The sequence below is a fragment of the Heterodontus francisci genome, chromosome 13, assembly GCF_036365525.1.
Source record: "Heterodontus francisci isolate sHetFra1 chromosome 13, sHetFra1.hap1, whole genome shotgun sequence".
NCBI lineage: Eukaryota > Metazoa > Chordata > Chondrichthyes > Heterodontiformes > Heterodontidae > Heterodontus > Heterodontus francisci.
Window position 1 is genome coordinate 23,280,100 of NC_090383.1, and position 23,641 is coordinate 23,303,740.

The 23,641-nt window shown below is 47.1% G+C and overlaps 1 protein-coding gene and 1 pseudogene across 1 annotated transcript in view; one reads left to right on the forward strand and one right to left on the reverse strand.

Annotated features, from left to right (window-relative positions):
- LOC137376765 (barrier-to-autointegration factor-like) overlaps positions 1-13,239 on the reverse strand; it is a 32,039-nt gene extending 18,800 nt beyond the window's left edge. The window contains exon 1 of the mRNA XM_068045762.1: positions 13,175-13,239. The gene's annotated coding sequence lies outside the window, so the exon portion shown is untranslated. The remainder of the gene's footprint in view (positions 1-13,174) is intronic.
- A 7,485-nt stretch (positions 13,240-20,724) lies between these two features.
- LOC137376836 (U2 spliceosomal RNA) lies at positions 20,725-20,833 on the forward strand (annotated as a pseudogene).
- The last annotated feature ends 2,808 nt before the right edge of the window (positions 20,834-23,641 follow it).

Below are 23,641 nucleotides of genomic sequence, written 5' to 3' on the forward strand. Positions count from 1 at the left end.
TCACTGTCCAAGGGCCCAAATACTCCTTCCAGGTGAAACAGCAATTTATATGTACTTTTTTCAATTTAGTATACTGTATTCGCTGCTCACAATGCAGTCTCCTCTACAGTGGGGAGACCAAATGTGGATTGGGTGATCGCTTTGAGAACAACTCCGTTCAATCTGCAAGCATGACTCCAAACTTCCGTTCGCCTGCCTTTTTAATTCTCCACCTTGCTGTCAAGCAGACTTCTCTGTCCTCAGCCTCCTGCAGTGTTCCAATAAAGCTCATGGCAAGCTCATGGAACAGCATCTCATCTTTTGATTAGGCACTTTACAGCCTTCTGTACGCAACACTGAGTTCAACAATTTCAGACCGTAGCCTCTGCCCTCATTTTGTTTCCGTTTTCTTTCCAGAATTTGGTTTTCATCTTATTTTTCTTTTTTTTTCGCTTTTACGCGGTAGTTGTTCATCATTCTACCATTCACACCTCCTCTAGACACATTTTTTGTTTCTTTACTTGTCCCATTACCATTCCCTTTGGCCTTGCACCACCAATCCTTTTGTGATTTAATTTCTCCTGTCTTCCACCCTATCATAGACCTTATTCTTTTTCCAACCTTTCCCCGTCACTCACTTGAAATCTATTACATTTCTAACTTTTCTGATGAAAGGTTATCAACCTGAAACATAACTCTGTTTTTCTCTCTCTACAGGTGCTGCCTGACCTGCTGAGTATTTCCAGCTTTTTAATGTTTTTATTTCAGATTTCTAGCATCTGCAGTACTTTGCTTTTGTATTACTGATTTAGATAAGTTGTAAATGGGCTTGTAAATGGCAAATGTAATTTAATGTCTTGTGCACATAGAGTCAAGAAACTCAAGGTATATTTATTTCATTAATGGATGCCCATTATAAGTAATGTCACGGGGAAACAATTTAGTCACTAACTATTTACCAAAGGTTCACAACCATGGGAGATGACCATAGGAAAACAAAATTATCACTACACTTGGGTTACGTAAAACTTTAGCTTGTCATCACTTGATGTATTTTACCCAGTTCTATTCCTCACCTCTGGTGATGAATATTGAGGCTTTACCATGAGTGCAGAGGAGCAGCTCGTGTCTCTCAGTTACAAGGATACATTTAGAGGGTTAGGGTTATTTGCATTAGACAAATGTAGGCTCGTGGGATATGATAAAGTTTGTAAAATTATGTAAGGATTGGATGGAGTAGATTTGGTAACATGTTTGAAATGGAGACTGACATAGTTGGACTCGTGGGCATGTCTATAAAATATATAGGCAGATAGTCAGGTAAGATGACATGTAATATTTAATTTTCCCAGAAGGTTGCTGACCCTTTGGAACAGATTCTGATGGAGCTGGTAAATTTGGGTAAGCTACAGTCTTTTCAGTATCTTGGAAATTTCCTAAAGGAGGATACCATTGAGGTTCATCAGGGATGTGTGCATTAGTTAAATTCTATTGCATTACAGGAAATAATTGTCTCCTACTTGTTTATTAAAGTTGGCAAGGAAATTTACTAGATTCTCCTATGGTTCAGTTGGTAGCACTCTTGTCTCTGAGTTAGAAGGTTATGGGTTTAAGTCCCACTCCAGGAATTAAGCACCAAATCAAGGCTAACCACCCATTGCATAAAAAAAGTTTTTGTGTCGCCTTTGGTTCTTTTGCCAATCACCTTAAATCCTCTGGTTAGTGACCTTTCAGCCATGCAAAACAGTTTCTCTTAATTTACTCTATCAAAACCCTTCATGATTTGAGACAGCTCTATAAAATCTCCTCAGCCTTCTCTGCTCTAAGAAGAACATCCAGCTTCTCCAGTCTATCCAAGTAATTGTGATCCCTCAGCCTTAGAACCATCATGGTTAAAAAAAAGCAAAATACTGCTGATGCTGGAAATCAGAAATAAAAATAGGAAATCTTGGAAATATCAGCAGGTCTGGCAGCATTTGTGGAGAGAGAAAAACAGAGTTATTGTTTCAAGATCAATGACGTTTCATGAGAACTGGAAAAAGATAGCCATGTAACAGGTTTTAAGCAAATGCAGAAGCAGGGAAAGGGAGGACGGCAGGGAAAAAAAACAAAAGGGAAGGTACACGGTAGAGTCAAAAGCAGTAGAGATTAAATGAAAAAAGGAATGATGGTGCAAGGCATAAGGGGATGGTAATCAGACAAGTAAAGAAACAAAATATATGTCTAGAGGAGATGTAAATAATAGTAAAATCATCACTAATAGTTGCTGTCCAAAAAGAAAAGTGGCCAGAGGTTATGATCTGAAATTGTTGAACTCAATGTTGAGTCCGGAAGGTTGTAAAGTGCCGAATCGAAAGATGAAATGCTGTTCTTCAAGTTTATGTTGAGCTTCATTGGAACAGTGTAGGAGGACAAGGATGGGGTGCGGGGCGGAGTGGGGGGAGGGGCGGGTTGTTAGAGTGGGAGCGGAGCAGACAATTAAAATGAAAACTCAGGATCACCCTTGTGGACTGAATGGAGGTGTTTCATAAAGTGGTCATCCTATCTCTTATTGGTCCCCCCAAAGTCTCAGAGATCATATTGTGAGCGGCAATTACAGCATACTAAATTGAAAGAAGTACAAGTAAATTGCTGTTTCACCTGGAAGGAGTGTTTGGGGCTTTGGACAGAGAAGGAAGGAGATAAAAGGAAGGTGTTGCATCTCAAGCATTTACATGGGAATGTGCCGGGGGGAAGGGCTGTTGGAGGTGATTTTGGTGGGGGGGGGGGGGGGGGGGGGTGGACCAGGATGTCACAGAGGGATTGATCCCTTCAAAATGCTGGCAAGTATGTCCCTGCTTCCAACTGAAAGGGAAGGGAGGAAAAGATGCCTTTAGTGGTGGCATCATGCTGGAGGTGGTGGAAGATGATACATTGAATGTGGAGTCTGGTGGAGTGGAAGGTGAGGACAAGGGGAAACCTATTGTGGTTCTTGGAGGGGGGAGAAGGGACGAGGGCAATGTTGGAAATGGAATGTAAATGGTCAAGGCCTCTGTCAACCATGTTGTGGGGTAGAATCCTCAACTGAGGAAAAAGGAAGACATATCGGAAGTATAGAATGCTGCATCAGCAGAACAGATGCGATGGAGATGAAGAAAGTGAGAATGGATTAGAGTCCTTACAGGAAGCAAAGTATCAGGAAGTGTAGTCGAGGTAACTGTGGGAATCGGTGGCCTTATAGTGGATATTGGTCGATAGCCTATCCCCAGAAATGGAGACAGAGAAGTCGAGGGTTTCTTTAGTTGTCCCATTATCACCCCCTTTTTGCCTTATAACATCACCCCATTTGTAATTTATGCTCTCCTGCCTTCAACCCTATCATAAGCCATCCCTTTTGCTCTTTCCTTTCCTCCCCACTTTCCCTGCCTCTGTGCTTGCTTAAAACCTGTTCAAACACTAACTTTTTCCAGTTTGGATGAAAGGTTGCCCCAATGTATTGCTCTGAAATGTTGGGCTGAATTTTCCCAGCCTTATAGTGACGGGCTGGGAGACGGGAGGAGTCAGAATGTCGTGCCAAACAAAAAGTGTCAACACAGAAGCCCAACGTCTTTACGTCACAACTGGATATTCTGAAGAGTGGCCAGCATAATGGGAGGACCTCGCGTTCAAACGTGACAGGAAGGTAATTAAGCCGGTGAAACAGGCAATTAACTGCAATTTTACCAGGGTTTTCAAATTTTCGAAAGAGTGCACAGGAACTACAGGGCTTCAGAGCCTCACCAGGTATAAAGAGGCAGTGAGTTAGTGGGAAGTCAGTGCTGCCTCCAGGTACAGCCATTGTGAACGCTAGCCTGGCTTGGTAAGGAGGATGGAACAGTGTGGACACTGGCAGTCGGGAGCAGGGACAAACTTGCCAGAACATTGGGGCCATAGTGCTACATTGTCATCTCTGAAGTGGCACTTGTGTGAATAAAGCAGGAGGAAATGGTGAGAGGCCCTGAGACCTGAGTGCAGCTACCTGCCATGGGCCTCATTAACTCAGACTTCAGGATCTCCAGTGAGGAGGAGCATCAGAGAGGCAGAGAGCAGTGGCCACAAGGAGTGGCACAACAACAACCTGAGGGTCACCAGAAGATTGAGCCTTGGAGCTGGGGGGAGGAACACATGCAGGAGGAGGGTGCAGAAAGGCATGAAACTAGCCTCATGTACACAGAAGAGGATACCCACCAATGAGGGTCTACCGTCCAAGGCTCAGCCAGCTTCAAACATCAGAGCAGCAATGTCGCTGAAGACTCCACCTCTCCACAGGGCCAGTCAGAGCTGTGTGCCCTGATAGAGGCCGAGCCGAGCCCCATGGGAACCCAATGCTATTGGTGCTGAAGGTCACCATGGTGTTGAATTTCTATGCCTCAAGATCATTCCAGGGATCCACTGGAGATGTGTGTATGATCTCCCAGTCTGCAGCTCTTTGCTGCATCAAGATGGTCACCAATGCCATCTCAAAGAGGGCCAGTCAATAAATTCACTTTCATACTGATACAGAAAGTCAAGCTGAGAGGGCCACTGGATTTGGGGCCGTCATTATGTAGGATGAATTGTAAAATCTGATCTTAACTATTACTGTGTATGTTCATTTGCAGTGAAACAAAGCAGCATTATGAAATTCAGCTGCCCTTACCTCACCAATTGTTTACTCATTCTGCTTTCAAAGTGATTGAAGAATGACTTGAATGTCATAGAGCCATCAGAGCACCAAACTATTCTAATCCCATTTTCCAGCATTTGGCCCGTAGCCTTGTATGCTCTGGTGTTTCAAGTGCTCATCTAAATAATTCTTATGTAGTTTTGGATCGCAAGAGTTACACCACAGGATTATTCCATTGTACAACTGAATATAGACAGTATGAGTCAACTCCCATAACAGAGGCTCAGACTGCTATGGCAGTGACTGACACCATGGAGCCAAAGAAGATGCCAACAGCAGACCCAAATTTGGAACAGTCAGTAATAATAAGCCCAAGAACAACTACCGTTGATAGTGACAATAACAATTAGAACAGATGGGTCATCTAAGATTTCCACTGTGCCAGCATTCACTTCCCACTGCCTAGTTTCAGCAAGCCTTTGATTCACAGCCCTTGTGTTCAATAGATTAATTAACATGGTTTGCCCAATTACCTAACTGCACCGGATGATAGGTTAAACAGAGCCTAGCCGGGTTAAGCTTGGTTCTACGACATATGAATTAGGAGTAGGAGCAGGCCATTCAGCCTCTTCGAGCCTGCTCCGCCATTTAATACGATCATTGCTGATCTGATTGTGGCCTCAACTCACTTTGCCTCCTACCCCCGATACCCTTTGACTCCCTTGTTAGTCAAGAATTTATCTACCTCTGCCTTAAAAATATTCAATGATCCTGCCTCCACCGCTCTCTGGGGAAGAGAGTTCCAAAGACTCACAAACTCAGAAAAATTTCGCCTCATCACCGTCTTATTTTTAAACTAGTTTAAATTTCTACTCTCTCTCACAAGGGGAAACATCCTTTCAGCATCCAATCTGTTAAGCCCCCGCAGTATCTAATATGCTTAAATAAGATCACCTCCCATTCTTCTAAACTCCAATGGATACAGACCCAACTGTCCAACCTTTCTTTATAAGGAAAAACCCCACCCCCCACAACCCAAGTATCAGTCGAGTGAACCTTCTCTGAACTGCCTCTAATGCATTAATATCCTTTCTTAAATAACCTAAGAACATAAGAAATAGGAGCAGGAGTAGGCCATTCAGCCCCTCAACCTGCCCCGCCATACAGTCAGATTATGGTTGATCTGCCCCAGACTTCAACTCCTCTTTCATGCCAGCTCTTCATAGCCTTCAAACCCTGATATTTCAAATATCTATCTACCTCCTCTTTAAATATTTCAGTTATCTAGCCGACACAACTCTCTGGGGTAGAGAATTCCAGACGTTCACTACCCTCTGAGACAAGAAATTCCTTCGCATCTCAGTTTTAAATGAGTGTCCCCTTATTCTGTAACTATGTCCCCTAGTTCGAGATTCCCCCACTTGTGGAAACATCTTCTCAACATCCACCCTGTCAAGCCCCCTCAGAATCTTGTACGTTTCAATAAGATCACCCCTCATTCTTCAAAACTCTAATGAATAAAGGCCTACCTGTTTAGCCGTTCTTGATAAGTCAACCCCTTCATCCCAGAATCAGCCTAGTGAATCTCTTTTGAACTGCCTCCAATGCCAGGATATCCTTTCTTAAATACTGGGGACTAAAACTGTACACAGTATTCCAGGTGCGGCCTCACCAACACCCTGTACAGTTGTAACAAGACGTCCCTATTTTTAAACTCCAACCCCCTAGCAATAAATGCCAACATTTCATTTGCCTTCTTAATTACTTGCTGCACCTGCATGCTAACTTTTTGTGTTTCATGCATCAGAACACCCAGATCTCTCTGTGCTACACTTTTTTGGAGTCTCTCTCCATTTAAATAATAGACTGCCTTTTGATTCTTCCTACCAAAGTGCATGACTTCACACTTTCCTACATTAAACTCCGTCTGCCAAGTTTTTGCCCACTTAATCTATCTGTATCCTCTTGCAGATTCTTATGTCTTCATCACAACATGCCCTCCCACCTATTTTTGTATAGTCAGCAAATTTGGATATATTACACACTGCCCCCTCCTCCAAGTCATTCATATAGATAGTAAATAGAGGCCCTAAGACTGATCCTTGTGGCACTCCACTAGTTACGTCTTTCCAATCTGAAAAAGATCCATTAATCCCGACTCTCTGTCTTCTGTGAGTTAACCAATCCTCAATCCATGCTAATACATTACCCCTAATACTGCAAGCTCCTATCTTGTGCAATAATCTTTTATGTGGCACCTTATCAAATGCCTTCTGGAAATCCAAATATACTACATCTACTGGTTCCCCTTTATCAACTCTGCTTGTTATATCCTCAAAGAACTCCAGCAAATTTGTCAAACATGATTTCCCTTTCACAAAACCATGTTGACTCTGTTTGATTGCTTTAAGCTTTTCTAAATGTCCTGCTGTTTCTTCCTTAATAATGGACTCTAGCATTTTCCCAACGACCGACGTTAGGCTGACTGGCCTATAGTTTCCTGCTTTTTGTCTCCCTCCCTTGTTGAACAGGGGCATCACATCAGCGGTTTTCCAGTCCACTGGGACCCTCCCGGAATCCAGTTAGTTCTGGAATATTTCAACCAATGCCTCCACTATCTCTGCAGCCACTTCCTTTAAAACCCTGTGATGTGGGCCATCAGGTCCTGGCGACTTGTCTGCCTTTAGTCCCATTAGTTTGTCAAATACTTTGTCCCTCATGATAGAGACTGTTACAAGATCTTTCCTCCCAGTAGCTCCTTGCTTATCTGATATCTATGGGATGTTTATAGTGTCCTCCACCGTGAAGACCAATGCAAAATATTGATTTAAATTATCTGCCATTTCCCTGTGTTATCAATTCTCCAGTCGCATCCCCCAAGGGTCCCACGCTCACTTTAGCTACTCTCTTTCTTTTTATATACCGTAGAAGCTCTTGCTGTTTGTTTTTATATTTCTTGCCAATCCACTTTCATAATCAATTTTCTCCCTCTTTATTAGCTTTTAGTCATCCGTTGCTGGTTCCTAAAAAAATTCCCAATCCTTTGGCCTACCACTAGTTTTTGCCACTTTGTATACTTTAGTTTTTGATTGGATACTCTCCTTGACTGCCTTTGTTAACCTCGGGTGGCTCATTCTTCTCATCGAGTCCTTCTTTTTGACCGAGATAAATGTTTGCTGAGCGTTTTTAAATATCTGCGTAAATGTCTGCCACTGCTCATCCACTGACCTTCCCCTTAGTCTATTTTCCCAGCCTGCTTTAGACAACTCATTCTTCATACCTCTGTAATTGTCTTTGCTTAAGTTGAGGACACAGGTTTGAGACCCGCGTTGCTCGCCCTCAAACTGAATTTGAAATTCTACCATGTTGCGATCGCTACCCCTCGAGGATCCTTAACTACGATATCTCTTATTAATCCTACCTCATTACACATTACTAGATCTAAAATAGCCTGTTCCCGGGTAGGTTCTGCAACGTATTGCTCGAAATAACAATCCCTGATGCACTCTACAAATTCGCCTTCCATGTTACCTCTGCCAACCTGATTTGTCTAGTCAATATGTAGATTAAAATCACCCATTATAGCGCCCTTTTTACACACCTCCGTTATTTCCCGATTTATACTTTGTCCTACAATGAGGCAAGTCTTCGGGGGCCTATAGACGACTCTCACCCGTGACCTCTTCCCCTTGCTATTCATTATTTCCACCTAAACTGATTCCACATCACAATCTATTGCACCGACATCACTATTCACCACCGCACTGATACTTTCCTTTATTAACAAAGCTACCCCACCTCCTTTTCCTTTTTTTCCAGAACATTGAATACCCTTGAATATTGAGTTCCCAGTCTTGGTCATCCTGCAACCACGTCTTTGTAATAGCTATCAAGTCATACTCATTAATTTCTATTTGTGCCATCAACTCATCTATCTTGTTGCAAATGCTGCGTGCATTCAGATAAAGAGCCTTAAGCTTTGACTTTTTGCCATTATTACTCATTTATTTATTTAGAGATACAGCACTGAAACAGGCCCTTCGGCCCACCGAGTCTGTGCCGACCAACAACCACCCATTTATACTAATCCTACATTAATCCCATATTCCCTACCACATCCCCACCATTCTCCTACCACCTACCTACACTAGGGGCAATTTACAATGGCCAATTTACCTATCAACCTGCAACTCTTTGGCTGTGGGAGGAAACCGGAGCACCCGGCGGAAACCCACGCGGTCACAGGGAGAACTTGCAAACTCCGCATAGGCAGTACCCAGAACTGAACCCGGGTCACTGGAGCTGTGAGCCTGCGGTGCTAACCACTGCGCCACTGTGCCGCAATTTCTGCTGCACTCTTCTGCTTATATTTTCTGCACCTTCCTGTCACACTTTGATTACCGTTCGCCTCTTCACTACCCTGCACCTCTGCTCTCTCATTTCTTTTTGATTTTTTAAAACTTCCCTTCAATTGAACCCTCGCCCCCCCCCCCCCCCCACTAATTAGTTTAAAGTTCTATCTACAACCCTAGTTATACGATTTGCCAGGACACTGGTCCCAGCATGGTTCAAATGAAGTCCGTCCCAACGGAACAGCTCTCTCCTTCCCCAGTACTGGTGCCAGTGTCCCATGAATCAGAACCCTTTTCTCCCACGCCAATCTTTGAGCGACACGTTTACCTCTCCAATCTTATTTACCCTATGCCAATTTTCACGTGGCTCAGGTAGTAATCCGGAGATTATTACCTTTGTGGTTCTGCTTTTTAATTTATCCCCGAGCTGCTCATAGTGCCTCAGCAGAACCTCTTTCCTCGTCCTACCTATGTCCTTGGTACCTACGTGGACCACGACAACAGAATCCTTCCCCTCCCAGTCCAAGTTTCTCTCCAGCCCAGAAGAGATGTCCTTAACCTTGGCACCAGATAGGTAACACAGCCTTCAGGACTCCCTGTCTTTGCAGCAGAGAACAGTATCTATTTCCCTAACTGTGCTATTCCCCCGCCACCCCCGGCCCCGGTTGAATGGCACTCTGAACCATAGTGCTGTGGTCACCTCCCTGCAGCCTGTGCCTTCGTCCACATCGGGAGCAAGAACCTCGTACCTATTGGATAAGGGCACTGGCTGAGGCTCCTCCAAAGCTAAGGAGACCAAAACTGTACACAATACTCCAGATGTGGTCTCACCAATACCCTATACAACTGTAGCAAAACATCTCCCTTGCAATAAACGACAACATTGCCTTCCTAATCACTTGCTGTATCTGAATACCAACCTTTTGTGATTCATGTACCAGGACACCCAGATCCCTCTGTATCTCAGAATTCTGCAATCTCTTTCCATTGAAATAATATGCTGCTTTACTATTCTTCCTGCCAGATTGGATAAGTTCACATTTTCCCACATTACACTCCATTTTCTAAGTTTTTGCCCACTCACTTAACCTATCCCTTTGCAGACTCCTTGGGCTGAATTTTAATAGCTCGCTGTCGTGGTCGGCGGCGAGCTTCAAAAACGCAGGACACACGCGTGAGACATGTGCCACGATATTCTGCATGGCGGTTCATTAGCATGGAGGGGTGGAGCGCCCGCCCCCTCTGTCATCGGGGGCGGGCGCTCCGTCCCTAGCAACAGCATCTGGTGGCACTGCGCAGGTGCCGACGCCATTTTTAAAGAGCGTCAAGCCCTTCAGTTACATTTAAATTTTTTAAATCACAGAATGTTCAAAAATAAAGTTATACATTTATTAACATTTTCAATCCCCTCTCCCACACCCCCAATGACTAATTAATTCATTAATTGCCCTTCCCCCCAAAAAAACTTTTATTCCGATCCCGATCTTTCCCCTCTGAACTTTATTACTTTAATAAAAACAAAATATGCTGGAAATACTCAGCAAGTCTGGCAGCATCTGGGGAGAGAGAAGCAGAGTTAACCTTTCAGATGAAAGGTCACTGACCTGAAACGTTAACTCTGTTTCTCTCTCCACAGATGCTGCCAGACCTGCTGAGTATTTTCAGAATTTTTTGTTTTTATTTCATATTTCCAGCATCTGCAGTTTTTTGCTTTTATTAACTTTAACCCTCAACTCCTTCCCACCATCACCCCCAACAATCGGAAGAGCTTTCCCCACTCCACTCCCCCGCCTGAAAAATGCACTCCTCCCCACTCTGAATGGAGATCCAAAGGCGTGAGTGTTCCGGCCACCACCCAGAATGTTGGCGTGGGATGGCCATTGGGACAAGGTAAGTGTTTATGCATGCATTAACATTTATTTCAGTATTTAAATTAAGGCTCCATCGCTGTGTGGTCGTGGGGGGGGTGGGAGGGTTGCCCCGAGGCCTTGCCACTGCCAGTAAAATGGGGAAAAGCCTTCTGTGGCGGGCCTCTTCCAGAAATATTTTCTGGGCCCCCACGCCACAACCCCTGACATCAAGGGAGGCAGGGAGGGTGGGGGGCGGTGCTGGTAAAATCTAGCCTCTTATGTCCTCTTCACAACTTATTTTTCTACCTATCTTTGTGTCATCAGCAAATTTAGCAACCATACATTCAATCCCTTCATCCAAGTCATTGATATAAATTGTAAATAATTGAGATCCCAGCACTGATCCCTGTGGCAGTCCACTCGTCACATACTGCCAACCCGAAAAGTACCCATTTATGCCAACTCTCTCTTTCCTATGAGCTAACCAATCCTATCCATGCTAATATGTTACCAACGCCATGAGCTCTTATATTGCTTAGTAACCTTTGTTGTGGTACCTTGTCAAATGCCTTCAGGAAATCTAAGTATAACACATTCACAGGTTCCCCTTTATCCACGTTGTTTGTTACTTCCTCAAAGAACTCCAACAAATTGGTCAAACATGATTTCTCTTTCATAAAACCATGTTGACTCTGCCTGATTACATTGAGATTTTCCAAGTGCCCTGCTATTATCTCCTTAATAATAGATTCAAGCATTTTCCCTATGATAGATGTTAAGCTAGCTGGCCTGTAGTTTCCTGCTTTCTGTCTCCTCCTTTCTTGAATAGAGAAGTCACATTTGCTGTTTTCCAGTCTGATGGGACCTTTCCAGAATCTAGGGATTTTTGGAAAATTAAATCAATGCATCTATTAGCTTAGCAGCCACTTCTTTTAAGACCCCAGAATGAAGTCCACCAGGAGCTGGGGACTAGTCAGCTTTTAGTTCCAATAATTTTTTCAGTACCCTTCCCATGGTGATTGTAATCGTTTTAAGTTCCTCCCTCCTTTTCACCTCCTGAACTTTAACAAATATGAGTCCAATTATTTCTGGGATGTTATTTGTATCCTCTATAGTGAAGAAAGATGCAAAATATCTGTTCAATTCATCCGCTATCTCCTTATTGTCTGTTATTAATTCCCCAGACTCACTCTCTGGAGGATCAACGTTCATTTTACTTCTCTTTTCCTTTTTACATAACTGTAGAAATCTTGCTATCTCTTTTTCTATTTCTAGCTAGCTCTCTCTCTCTCTAATTTCTCCCTCCTTATTAACCGTTCAGTCATTCCTGGTTTTCTTTATACTCTGCCCAATCTTCTGCCCTGCCACTCATCTTTGCAGAATTATATGCCTTTTCTTTCAATGTGATACCCTCTTCAACTTCCTTAGTTAGCCACATATGCAGTGTCCTTCCCTAAGAGTCTTTCTTTCTCACTGGAATGTATCTTTTCTGAGTATTCTGAAATATCTCCTTAAATGTCTGCCACTGCATCTCTACTGACCTATCCCTTAACCTAATCTGCTAGTTTACTTTAGCCAGCTCTGCCTTCATGCCCACATACTCGCCCTTATTTAAGTTTAAAACAGTGGTCTTAGATTCACTCTTCTCTCCCGCAAACCAAATGTGAAATTCGATCATATTATGATCACTGCTACCTAGGGGCGCCTTCACTGTGAGGTCATTAATTAATCCTGTCTGCTTGCACAGTACCAGATTTAGTATAGCTTGCTCTCTAGTTGGCTCTAGAAGATGCTGCTCCAAGAAACTGTACCGAAAACACTAAATGAATCCATCACCTGAGCTCCCTTTACCAATTTGATTTATCAGAATTTATGAATAAGTTATCACTTTCTGTGGGAATGGGTTTCTAAACAAGGAACAACAAATCTATCAAAATTTACCACCCATGGCTGTTCCTTGCCTCCCTCCCTCTTCACCTCCTTCCTCAACCTTCCTCTCATCCCCTTCCCTACCTTTTGATCCTCTATTTCACATTACCCCCACATACTCTCCCTCAATGCCCACCCATCCCTTTTCCCTTTCCCACTGCCCCACTCCTCCTCGCCTTCAACCTTCTCCCTCATCTGCTTCCCCTCCACTTTCCTCACCCCATCCCCTTGTTCTCCCCCTTTCCCATCCTTTTTTATCGCCTCCCCTTTCTTCTCATATCCCGTTACTAACCCTTCATCCCCCTCGCCTTGTGACACCCTCAGGGATCTTGGGTACCCGGATGGCTCGGGCCCTCCGTCGTCGCGATTGCCGGTCTCCCGTTGGGGTTTAGGCGGAGGGGAGGGAGGGTACCGGTCAGGCCAAGGGCGGTAGGACTCACCACGTGACCAGAGGTCCTGGCCGGGTAACGGTGCTGCTTGTTCTCCCCGCTCGCGCCTGGCTCGTACTTCCCGCCTAACGGACGCGGCCCAACAATCGCAGCCGTCTCCGCCACCTCGTGAGGCCACGTGACCGGCCAACGGCCGGCACATGCTCCGCGCCGTCAACTACCGCCTTTTCAGACGTCGCGCGTCGTATGCCCACGTGCTGGAGCTTGGTGAGAGGAATGGGATTGGGAAGAAATTGGGTGTTTAACGTGTCACTTTAACAAATATCACAGCAATTGTTAAGAAAGTTCTATATATCCGAAATCTCTGTAACCCTTTCCAGCCCTACAACCCTCCTTCGCCCTCCTCCAATTCTAACCTTTTGTCTATCTCCCACTCCCTTCGTCCCACCACTGGCGGCTGTACATAAAGCTGCCACAGCCCTGAGCAGTGGAATTCACTCTTCAAACCTCTCTGTATCGATCTCTCTCCTCTTTCAGTGCACTCCGTCGAGCCTGTTGTTTTGATCACGCTTTTGGACACGTGGCCTAATGTTTCTTTCATTGGTTGGATGTCAATTTTTTTTCTATAATTTTTATAGTTTTCCTGTGTTAACAGCACTACATAAATGAAAATTGTTTGTTTTGTTCTTAAAATGTTTAATACCTGATTGGTAATGTTTCATTCACTTGGAGCAAGATTCACTCTTCTTATACCAATGAAAAATATGTTTTGAAACCCTTTGGGTAATGATCATAATGATAAAATATGCAACTAATGCAATGACATGTTTCAATGTGATTGCAATACACCTTTGACAAATATATTTTGATAGGTTGTATATATAATGTACCTAGTATTGTTGCTTGTGAAAACTAATTGCCTTGAAGTAGTCATGTCAGAACTAATGAAGAATGATTAATGAGAAGCTGGTCAAATCAGATTCAGTGCTAACTTTCAAAAGGGAAATGGATATATACTTAAAAAGAAAAATGTCACAGGACATGGGGCTAAGGGCAGGGGAGTGGGACTAATTGAAGAGCTCTTTCAAAGAGTGGCAATGTGCTTGATGGGCTGAATGACCTCCTGTGCTGTATGATTCTTTTGTAAAATATGCTGGTGTTAAACAATTTACAAAAGTCTTGTCTGAAACTGCAACCACTGGCCTGTAGATTGCAATCTCAGAGGGACATAGCAACAGGAGAAGACCATTCAGCACCACAGGCCTGTTCTGCTATTCAGTTATATCATGATAGGTAGGAGCAACAAGCCCAGAGAACCATGGATGACCAGAAACATTCAGGGTATGATGAGAAGGAAAAGAGAGGCTTTTAGCAAATACAAGGAGAGCAAATCAATGGAAGCATTAGTGGAGTACAGAAAGTGTAGGATGGAGCTTAAGAAAGCAATTAGGAGAGCAAACAGGGGATATAAGAAAGCTCTGGCTGGTAAAAGTAGGGAAAATCCCAAGATATTCTGTAAGTATATCAATGGGAAGAGGATAACCAGGGAAAGAGTAGGATTAGGGACCAAGGGGGAAATTTGTGGGTGGAGACAGAGGACATTGGTAGGGTGTTGAATGAATACTTCACAACTGTCTTCACCCAAGAGAATGAGGATGTATATATGGAATTCAGAGAGACTGTGAGGTTCTTGAGCAAATTGTCATAGGGAATGACAAGGTATTGGAGGTTTTGGAAGGCTTAAAAGTGGACAAATCTCCAGGTCTGGACGATTTGTGTCCCAGGATGCTGTGGGAGGCGAGGGTGGAGATTGCAGGGGCTCTGACCCTAATTTTTAATTCCTCTCTGGCCACGGGGGAGGTGCCAGAGGAGTGGAGAACAGCTAATGTGGTCCCACTATTTAAGAAAGGTTGTAGAGATAAGTCTGGGGACTACAGATCAGTGAGTCTCACGTCAGTGGTAGGGAAACTATTGGAGAAAATTCTGAAGGAGAGAATCTGTCACCACTTGGAGAGGCAAAATTTGATTAGGAATAGTGGCTCATGGCTTTGTCAGAGGGAGGTTATGCCTAACAAATGTGATTGAATTTTTTTTGAGCATGTGACCAGGTGTGTAGATGAGGGTAGTGCAGTTGATGTAGTTTACATGGATTTCAGCAAAGCCTTTGACAAGGTCCCACATGGGAGACATATCAAGAAAGCAAATGCACATGGGATACAAGGTAACTTGATAAGGTGGATTCAAAATTGGCTTAGCTGTAGGAGACAGAAAGTGATGTCAGACGGCTGTTTTAGTGACTGGAAGCCAGTGTCCAGTGGCGTACCACAGGGATCTGTGCTGGGTCCCCTATTGTTTGTCATTTATATATGTGGGGGGTAGGATCAGTAAGTTCGCGGATGACACAAAGATAGGCCGAGTGGTTAACAGTGAGGTGGAGTGCCTTAGGTTACAGGAAGATATAGACGGGATGGTCCAATGGGCAGAAAAGTGGCAGATGGAATTTAATGCTGAAAAGTGTGAGGTGATACACTTTGGAAGGAGTAATGTGACACGGAAGTATTCAATGAAGGGCCTGACACTGGGAAGTTCTGAGGAACAAAGTGACCTAGGCATGTTTGTCCATAGATTTCTGAAGGCAGAAGGGCAGGTTAATAGGGTGGTGAAAAAGGCATATGGGACACTTGCCTTTATCAATCGAGGCATAGATTACAAAAGCAGGGAGGTCATGTTGGAGTTGTACAGAACTTTGGTAAGGCCACAGCTGGAGTACTGTGTGCAATTCTGGTCGCCACATTATAGGAAGGATGTGATTGCACTGGAGGGGGTGCAGAGGCAATTCACCAGGATGTTGCCTGGGATGGAACATTTAAGCTATGAAGAGAGGTTGGTTAGGCTTGGGTTGTTTTCACTGGAGCAGAGAAGACTGAGGGGTGACCTGATCGAGGTGTGCAAGATTATGAGGGGCATGGACAGGATGGATAGGGAGCAGCTGTTCCCCTTAGTTGAAGGGTCAGTTACGAGTGGTCACAACTTTAAGGTGAGGGGCGGGAGGTTTAAGGGGGATTTGAGGAAGAACTTTTTTACCCAGCAGTTGGTGATGGTCTGGAATGCCCTGCCTGAGAGGGTGGTAGAGGCAGGTAGCCTCACATCCTTTAAAAAGTACCTGGATGAGCACTTGGCACGTCATAACATTCAAGGCTATGGGCCAAGTGCTGGCAAATGGGAATAGGTAGACAGGTCAGGTGTTTTAATGTATCGGTGCAGATTCGATGGGCCGAAGGGCCTCTTCTGCACTGTATTATTCTGTGATTCTGTGATCTGTATCTTAACTCCATTAACATGCCTTCACAAGCAGTGTTCTCCTTGATTGTGGACTGAATTTGATTTGTCCATATGTCTGTTTTTTGCCAGGAGGATGCTTGGTCACAAGACAGTACTGGATCTGAGGTGTTGGCAGGTGTAGCCTCAGAGTGGCAGCAGTAGTCATGGGATCGGGACAGTAGTAAATTAAACATGAGAAAAAAACTTTTTTATGCAGCGAGTGGTTAGGATCTGGAATGGACTGCCTGAGAGTGTGATGGAGGCAGATTCAATTGAGGCTTTCAAAAGAGAACTGGATAATTATTTGGAGAAAAAATTTGCAGGGCTATGGGGAAACAAAGTGATTGATGACAACGCTACGTCATCAGAATGCGCCGCGGTGCGCACATGGGCACATGGTCTCGGGCCATCTGCGCATGCGCTGCGGTCCGGATTGCCAGGACCAGTTTGCGCATGCGCAGACGACGTCATCGCGTAACGTCACCTTCCTCGGGGAACACGCCAGGTTGGCCTTTGCGCATGCGCAGACTGGTCCTGGCAATCCGGACCGCAGTGCATGCGCAGATGGCCCGAGACCGTGTGCGCATGTGCGTCAATCTTCCGAAAGCTTCGGCGCGAGTTTTTGAAAATGGAAGGAGGAGAGGTTTCGTCGGACATTTTATCTCAATTATTTAGTCATTTTGGACATTTGCTTCATTTTTATTAGACAGAGGAGATTGTTCCAAGGTAAGTTGCTCTGAAAATACATTTCAAGGGAGGGGAGGGGTGGGGGGGGGGAGGGAGGGAAGGGAGGGGAAGGGGAGAGGGAAGGGGGGGGAAGGAAGGGGGAGGGGGGAAGGGAGGAGGGAAGGTAGGGGGGAAGGGAGGAGGGAAGGGGAGGGGGGGGAAGGGAGGGGGGAAGGGAGGAGGGAAGGGAGGAGGGAAGGGAGGGGGGAAGGGAGGAGGGAAGGGAGGGGGGGGAAGGGAGGAGGGAAGGGGGAAGGGAAGGGAGGGGGGGAAGGGAGAAGGGAAGGGGGAAGGGAGGGGGGAAGGGAGGAGGGAGGGGAAGGGAGGTGGGAGGGGGGGAAGGGAGGAGAGAAGGGGGGGAAGGGGGGAGGAAGGGAGGAGGGAAGGGGGGGAAGAAGGAAGGAAGGTGGGGGGGAGGGAGGGACTTGGGGGTGAAGGGAGGGACGGGGGGGAAGGAAGGGAGGGAGGGAGGAACGGTGGGGGGGGAAGGGAGGTCGGGAGGGAGGTCGGGGGGAGGGGGGAAAGGAGGGGAGGGAGGGAAGGAAGGGAGGTCGGGGGGGGAGCAGCGGAGCGGAAGGGGAGTGCCTTTTTCTGTGCATGCGCCATGAACACAAGGACTGGCTGATGAGATGGAGCCAATTAATTTGCCCAACAATTGCCCGGAAGCACCTTCGGATGGAGGTGGCCACGCGCTGGACATCAGTTGCGTGCCACAATCCATGGATCCTGAGCGGTTCACCCCCTGGCCTAATGATCTGATGGACCATACATACGCCTGCCTGTTCAAAGCTCCACTTCCCCCACCTGCGGTACCCTCTCCTTGCTGTTCAGTTACACAGTCACCTGTTCCTGCACCCATCCAAGCAGTGCACGTGGACACACAGCCACATGTTTCCCCATCCGCCCTTGAAACAACCCTGCAGAGCCTTGTGAGACTCCGCAATTGCCAGCTGCTGCCTGTCAAGCAGAGAAGGCGTCCAAAGGGGTCAAGCACTTGGGGAACATTCAGCAAGAAGAGACTGAGCACTAAAAGAAACAAGCATGCCGTGTCCAGTGGTAGCACAAATGTGAATGCTCTTGCTCCACACAACTGGTGAGGTGGGAGTGCAGCCACACCATTCTCCATCCTCAGTGTTGCTTTAAGGCAAAGGTAGATAAGAGTGAAAGAAATGGAAGATGATGCTGATAGTAGTAGGCAGGATTAAATGGGAATGGATAGGAAGACACACGAGTAGCATAACCACGAGCAGGGAACAGCTGGGCTAAATGGCCTGCTTTATGTTCATAGTCCAAAAGAAATGTGCTTCTTTTTCCAGCACCCTCACATCATTCATGTTTTCCCTGAGAGCAGCATTGAACCATCATGAGATAGGGGCAGTTACATCATCCTGACTCCTACAGCTGAGGTGGGTACTAAGTGATTCATTGGCCTATACTGCAGAGCATAAAGCATGCGCAACAGTAATTTCATTTGAGGGAGGGAAGCTCTGACACTGATGTTCTTTCATTATTTCCTTTCGTGTAAAATGTGCCCTTGAGAAAACAACCCTTGACACTTAAGGACGGCATTCCAGCAAAGGAGGCAGTACAGGAGATGACGCAAGGACGTGATGATTCCTGCATCTGAGGTGGGTAATAAGTGCTTCATTGGCGACGTTATCAATGGTGCCTTCACTGCAGAACTTAAAAAAGTGTGCGCAACAGTAATTTCAGTGGATGTAGGGAGGCAAGCTCTGACTCTGATTTGCTTTTCTTCTTTTCATGTAAAACATGCCGTCCAGAAAACAATCCTCGAGACTTCCGGTCAGCATTCAAGCAACGAAGGCAACTGGATCATGCTGCGGAGCTCATCACGATGTGGAAAGGACCATTGCATTTATAGATGAATTGGGAATGCACATTGGGATGCGCTTGGGGAACATTCACCAAGAATAGACTGAGCTCAGACCTCTTGAGACTTTGCCTTCTTCACATGGACAATACAGTAGTGGAATAGAGAGCCAAGCGTTCATTCACCACAAGGCTCTCCAGGAACAATCTCTTTAGCTGTGCATAGCAGAGACTCGGCCTGTCTGTCTAACGGAATGCTGGACACAACACTCATGTATCCATGCACAGCAGTTCCTCGGATACTTAATGAACTTAATAAAACTTTTCAATAATTAAACCCAGAATTGTTGAGGTTTTGTTTTGCATGCTATTTCCCCGACTTTGCAACTGCACTTCAGATATTCAACTTTGGTGGAGGTAGGGGGGTAAAGGAGGGGTGGAGGTAGGGGGGTAAAGGAGAGGTGGAGGTAGGGGGGTAAAGGAGGGGTGGAGGTAGGGGGGTAAAGGGGGGTGGGTGAAGAGGGGGAGGGGTGGGTGAAGAGGGGGAGGGGTGGGGAGAGGGAGCATGCAAAATGCAGGGACCCAAACAGTTGCAATGCCTGAAGTACTGTGGAGAAGTAGAGAAAGCAACTGGGTAGGGGAGAAAGCAACTGGATTGGGGCATCCGCAGCTGGAGGGAACGGCTGAATGGAGAGGGCCGGAAGCGAGAGGCCGTAGAGAGCCGCGGGGAGCGAACGTGCGAAGACCTTTGGTGTCACCGGGTCCAGGGACTGGCCAGTAAGTCTTTTGCTGGTTGTGTTTGTGGCGCATGCACAGAAAAAGGCACTCCTCTTCCGTTCCGCTGCTCCCCCCCCCCCAACTCTCTCCCCTTCTCCCCCCCCCCACTCTCTCCCTTCTCCCCCCCCTCCTCTCCCTCTTTCTCCCCCCATCCCTCTCCCTCTTTCTCCCCCCCTCCCTCTTTCTCCCCCCCTCTCCCTCTTTCTCCCCCCTCCCTCTTTCTCCCCCCTCCCTCTTTCTCCCCCTCCCTCTTTCTCCCCCCCCTCCCTCTTTCTCCCCCCCTCCCTCTCCCTCTTTCTCACCCCCCTCCCACTTTCTCCCCCCCCCCCACCCCTCTCCCTCTTTCTCCCCCCCCCCCCACCCCCCGGCACCGCTACCGCTGGTCTCCCCGCGCTGCTCTCCCTGGCCCGCTCCACTCTCTCACTCCGGCCGTTGTATTCTGCCACGTGTTTGTTAGGTTTCATCTCTGTGATTTTTTGAGCAGCGCCATCTTTAGTCCTGGCAGCTGCTAAAGTCGCAGGCTGTGACGTTTTCGAGGCACATGCTGTATCTGCGCATGTGCCAAAACAGCGCCACCTACCGATCGCGTTGTCAACAATTGCGGTCATAGGGAAAAGGCAGGGGAGTGGGACTAGGTGAGTTGTTTTGGCAGAGAGCCAACACAAAGACGACAGGCCGAATGGCCTCTTTCTGTGGTGTGATCATTCTATGATTCTCTATGCATTAACAGGGAGATGAAAAAAGAGATGACAAAGACCAGTGCTGATTATTATTTTAAAAGGGGGGAAATGAAGGACAGTTGAACAGCAGAAGTACTCACCTCAGTCTGGCTGAAGAGTGAAGCAGTGATATAAAGGTGATGGAAGCAAAGCAAGATCGACACTCCTTTTCGTGGTAGTTCAAAAACTCTTCAGGCTTTTGATACAAGGTAATGCTGTGCATGTATGACTGATTCTCGGCCTTTTGGCTAAGATCAAGTGTAGTATCTGTTCTTATCAGTGCTTACTTGGTTGAGAAGAGACCATGATCATTGCCTTTTGATCCTGGGGAAGCTTTGAGTAAATTGGCTATAACCAATCTTCGAGCTTCGGGCCAGGGAGTGCGCAACACCGTTCGGGTGGTCGTGAAGGACAAGGAAGGGGATGCACCGGTCGATCGCACCTTCTTCATCAAGAAAATTCTCTTCGAATGCTGCGGATTTCAAGCGACGGACGTCTTCTGCCTGCAGGATTTCCCCAGCAGTGGATACTTCGACGTGACATTCCGGAACGTGGCGGGATGCATCAAGTTCCTGAAGGCGTTCAAGGAGAAAGGGGACCGGGCGCCACTGTCGATCCTCACAGCGGAGCCGCTCTTCACGCTTCCGTCACAACGGGACCGGGTGGTGACGATTCACCTCTACAACTCCCATGTTCCGGTGGTGGATGTACTCACCTTTCTCACCAGGTACGTCGAGGTGGCCAGCAGCAGCACTGATGTCAAGGACCCCTTTGGGATTTGGACCAGCAAGCGGCAGGTCAAGGTCACCTTGAAGGTCGATCCCAGTGGAGCCATCATCCACCCTCCCTCCAGCTTCACAATCGGGGGAAGTCGAGGCTTCTTGGTCTACGCTGGGCAGCCCAGAGTTTGCCGCACCTGTGGCAAATCTGGTCACATGGCAGCCAACTGCAGCACGGTTGTTTGCAAGAACTGCAAGAAGGAAGGCCATCAGACCAAGGACTGTAAGCAGACTAAGTGTTGCAACTTGTGCGGTGCGGCAGGCCATCTCTACAAAACCTGCCCCAAACGCTGCCTCAGTTATGCTCAGGCGGCACGGTCCAAGGAAAGGCCGGGAAAAGGTTCGACGAAGGCGTCCGGTGTTCGAAAGGAGACCAGCAACCTTCTCCGCAGTGAGGAACTCCAACCTGAGAAGGAGAAGGAAGGGGAGACAGCTGAAACCAGCGACCCAGCACCTACCCTGCGCTCGGAAACCCCTCCTCCACAGACAGAATCAATGGAGGAGCAGGCAGCAGATGGACAAACAGGTCAGTGGCAAGTGGTCCAGAGGAAAACCACAAAGAAAAAACATCCCAAAGCGGAACAGGCCACCACCCAAACCAGTGGCAAGAGGAGGCTATCTTCTGAATCAGACTGCAATAACTCCTCTTCACTGGACGGGGGAATGCTGGAACGACAGCCCCTTCAAAAGAGGTGGCAGAACTCCAAGGAGATGGAAGATAAAGCATCCCAGCCCCCTGGAAGCTGTGATGGGCCCGGCGTGCCCCAACCCCAAAGCGCCACACGTAATGACGTGGCCAACGCGTCTCAGCTCCGGGACACCGGGAGCAAAGACACGTCTGGCGCATCTCAGCTCCGGGAAGCCGGGAGCAGTGATGTTTTCGAGGAGGAACAGATGGAAGCAGCTGAGGACAACCCAATCCTCTCTGCCTATAAGACCCCCCCAATGTCACCCCAGCGGAACAAACACTGCATGAAAAACCAGGAGGGGTTTCTGAGCCCAACCAACGTGAAACTGCTTGCGCACACGATGGGTATGCAGGAACATCCCGAAGGACTGGGACTAGCAAGGACAAATGGTATGGGAAGCAACAACTAACTTTAAAAAATGGGTGTAAGAATTGCTTCCATTAATGTGCGTAGCATTAAATCTACTACGCGATGTATTTCAACATTGGATTACCTTGACAAGGTCAAAGCTGACCTACTGTTTCTGCAGGAGTGTGGAATACCACACCTCAGCACCTACAGGCAGTGGTTGCGATGGTGGTCCCACGGGCCATCGATCTGGTCGGGGGGTAATGATTGCCGTTCCTCCGGCCTGGGTATTCTGCTGCGGGGAGGTAACTTCACCATCTCCGAAGTTAAGGAGGTGGTGGGCGGTCGCCTCCTCGTAGCAGACGTGATGTACAACAACGCTCCACTCCGGTTGATCAACGTGTACGCTCCGGTACAATGCAGCGAGCGGCTGACCGTCTTCCAGCAGCTCCCACTGCTGCTGGCGACGTCCCGGCCGGTCATCCGAGGCGATGATTTCATCTGCATCATCGATGCGGCTGGACGATCCAGCAGTGATGTCGGATCCACCGACGTCAAGCCGGTGTTCTTCTCCGACCACTGCCTCTTACTGGCCGATTGTCACTTACAGGACGACTAGTGGGTTGGCAGAGGGACATGGAAGCTCAATGCTACACTGCTGACCCCAGAGAACGTTGAGGAACTCAAAAGGGATTACAAAGGTTGGAGGACCGTGAAACCCCTCTTTGAGTCTCCAGTTCACTGGTGGGAAGCGATTAAGGAGAACATCAAGAGGTTCTTCATCCACAAAGGTGTTCAGAGGGCGAGAGAGAGACAGAGGGAAATGTCCCGACTCCAGAAAAGTATGCAAAATCTGCTCCGGTTGCAGTCAATTGGGGTTGAGGTCAAGGAGGATCGCCAAGAGGTGAAGAGCCAGCAGGCCTCGCTCTTTGCCAAGGAGGCCTCCAAGATCATCTTCCGGTCCAGAGTCAGCTCCATCGAGCAGGATGAGACGTGCTCGCGTTACTTCTTCCAAAAGGTACACAGAGAGAGCTCTGTTATCAGCAGCCTGAAGGAAGAAGATGGCTCGGTAACGTCTTCGCAGTCCGACATACTAAGGATCGGCAAATCCTTTTATGCTGGGCTGTATGACGTGAAGCCCACAGACAGCAGAGCCTCCCAGTCCTTCCTGTCATCTATCACAGAGGTCTTAGATGACAGCAGGAGGGAGAGACTGGACAAGCCGCTAACTCTGGACGAGCTGACAAAGGCCGTCGAGTCCTTCAAGACGAGTAAAACTCCCGGAAGCGACGGCTTACCGGTCGAGTTGTACTCGGCCCTGTAGGACTG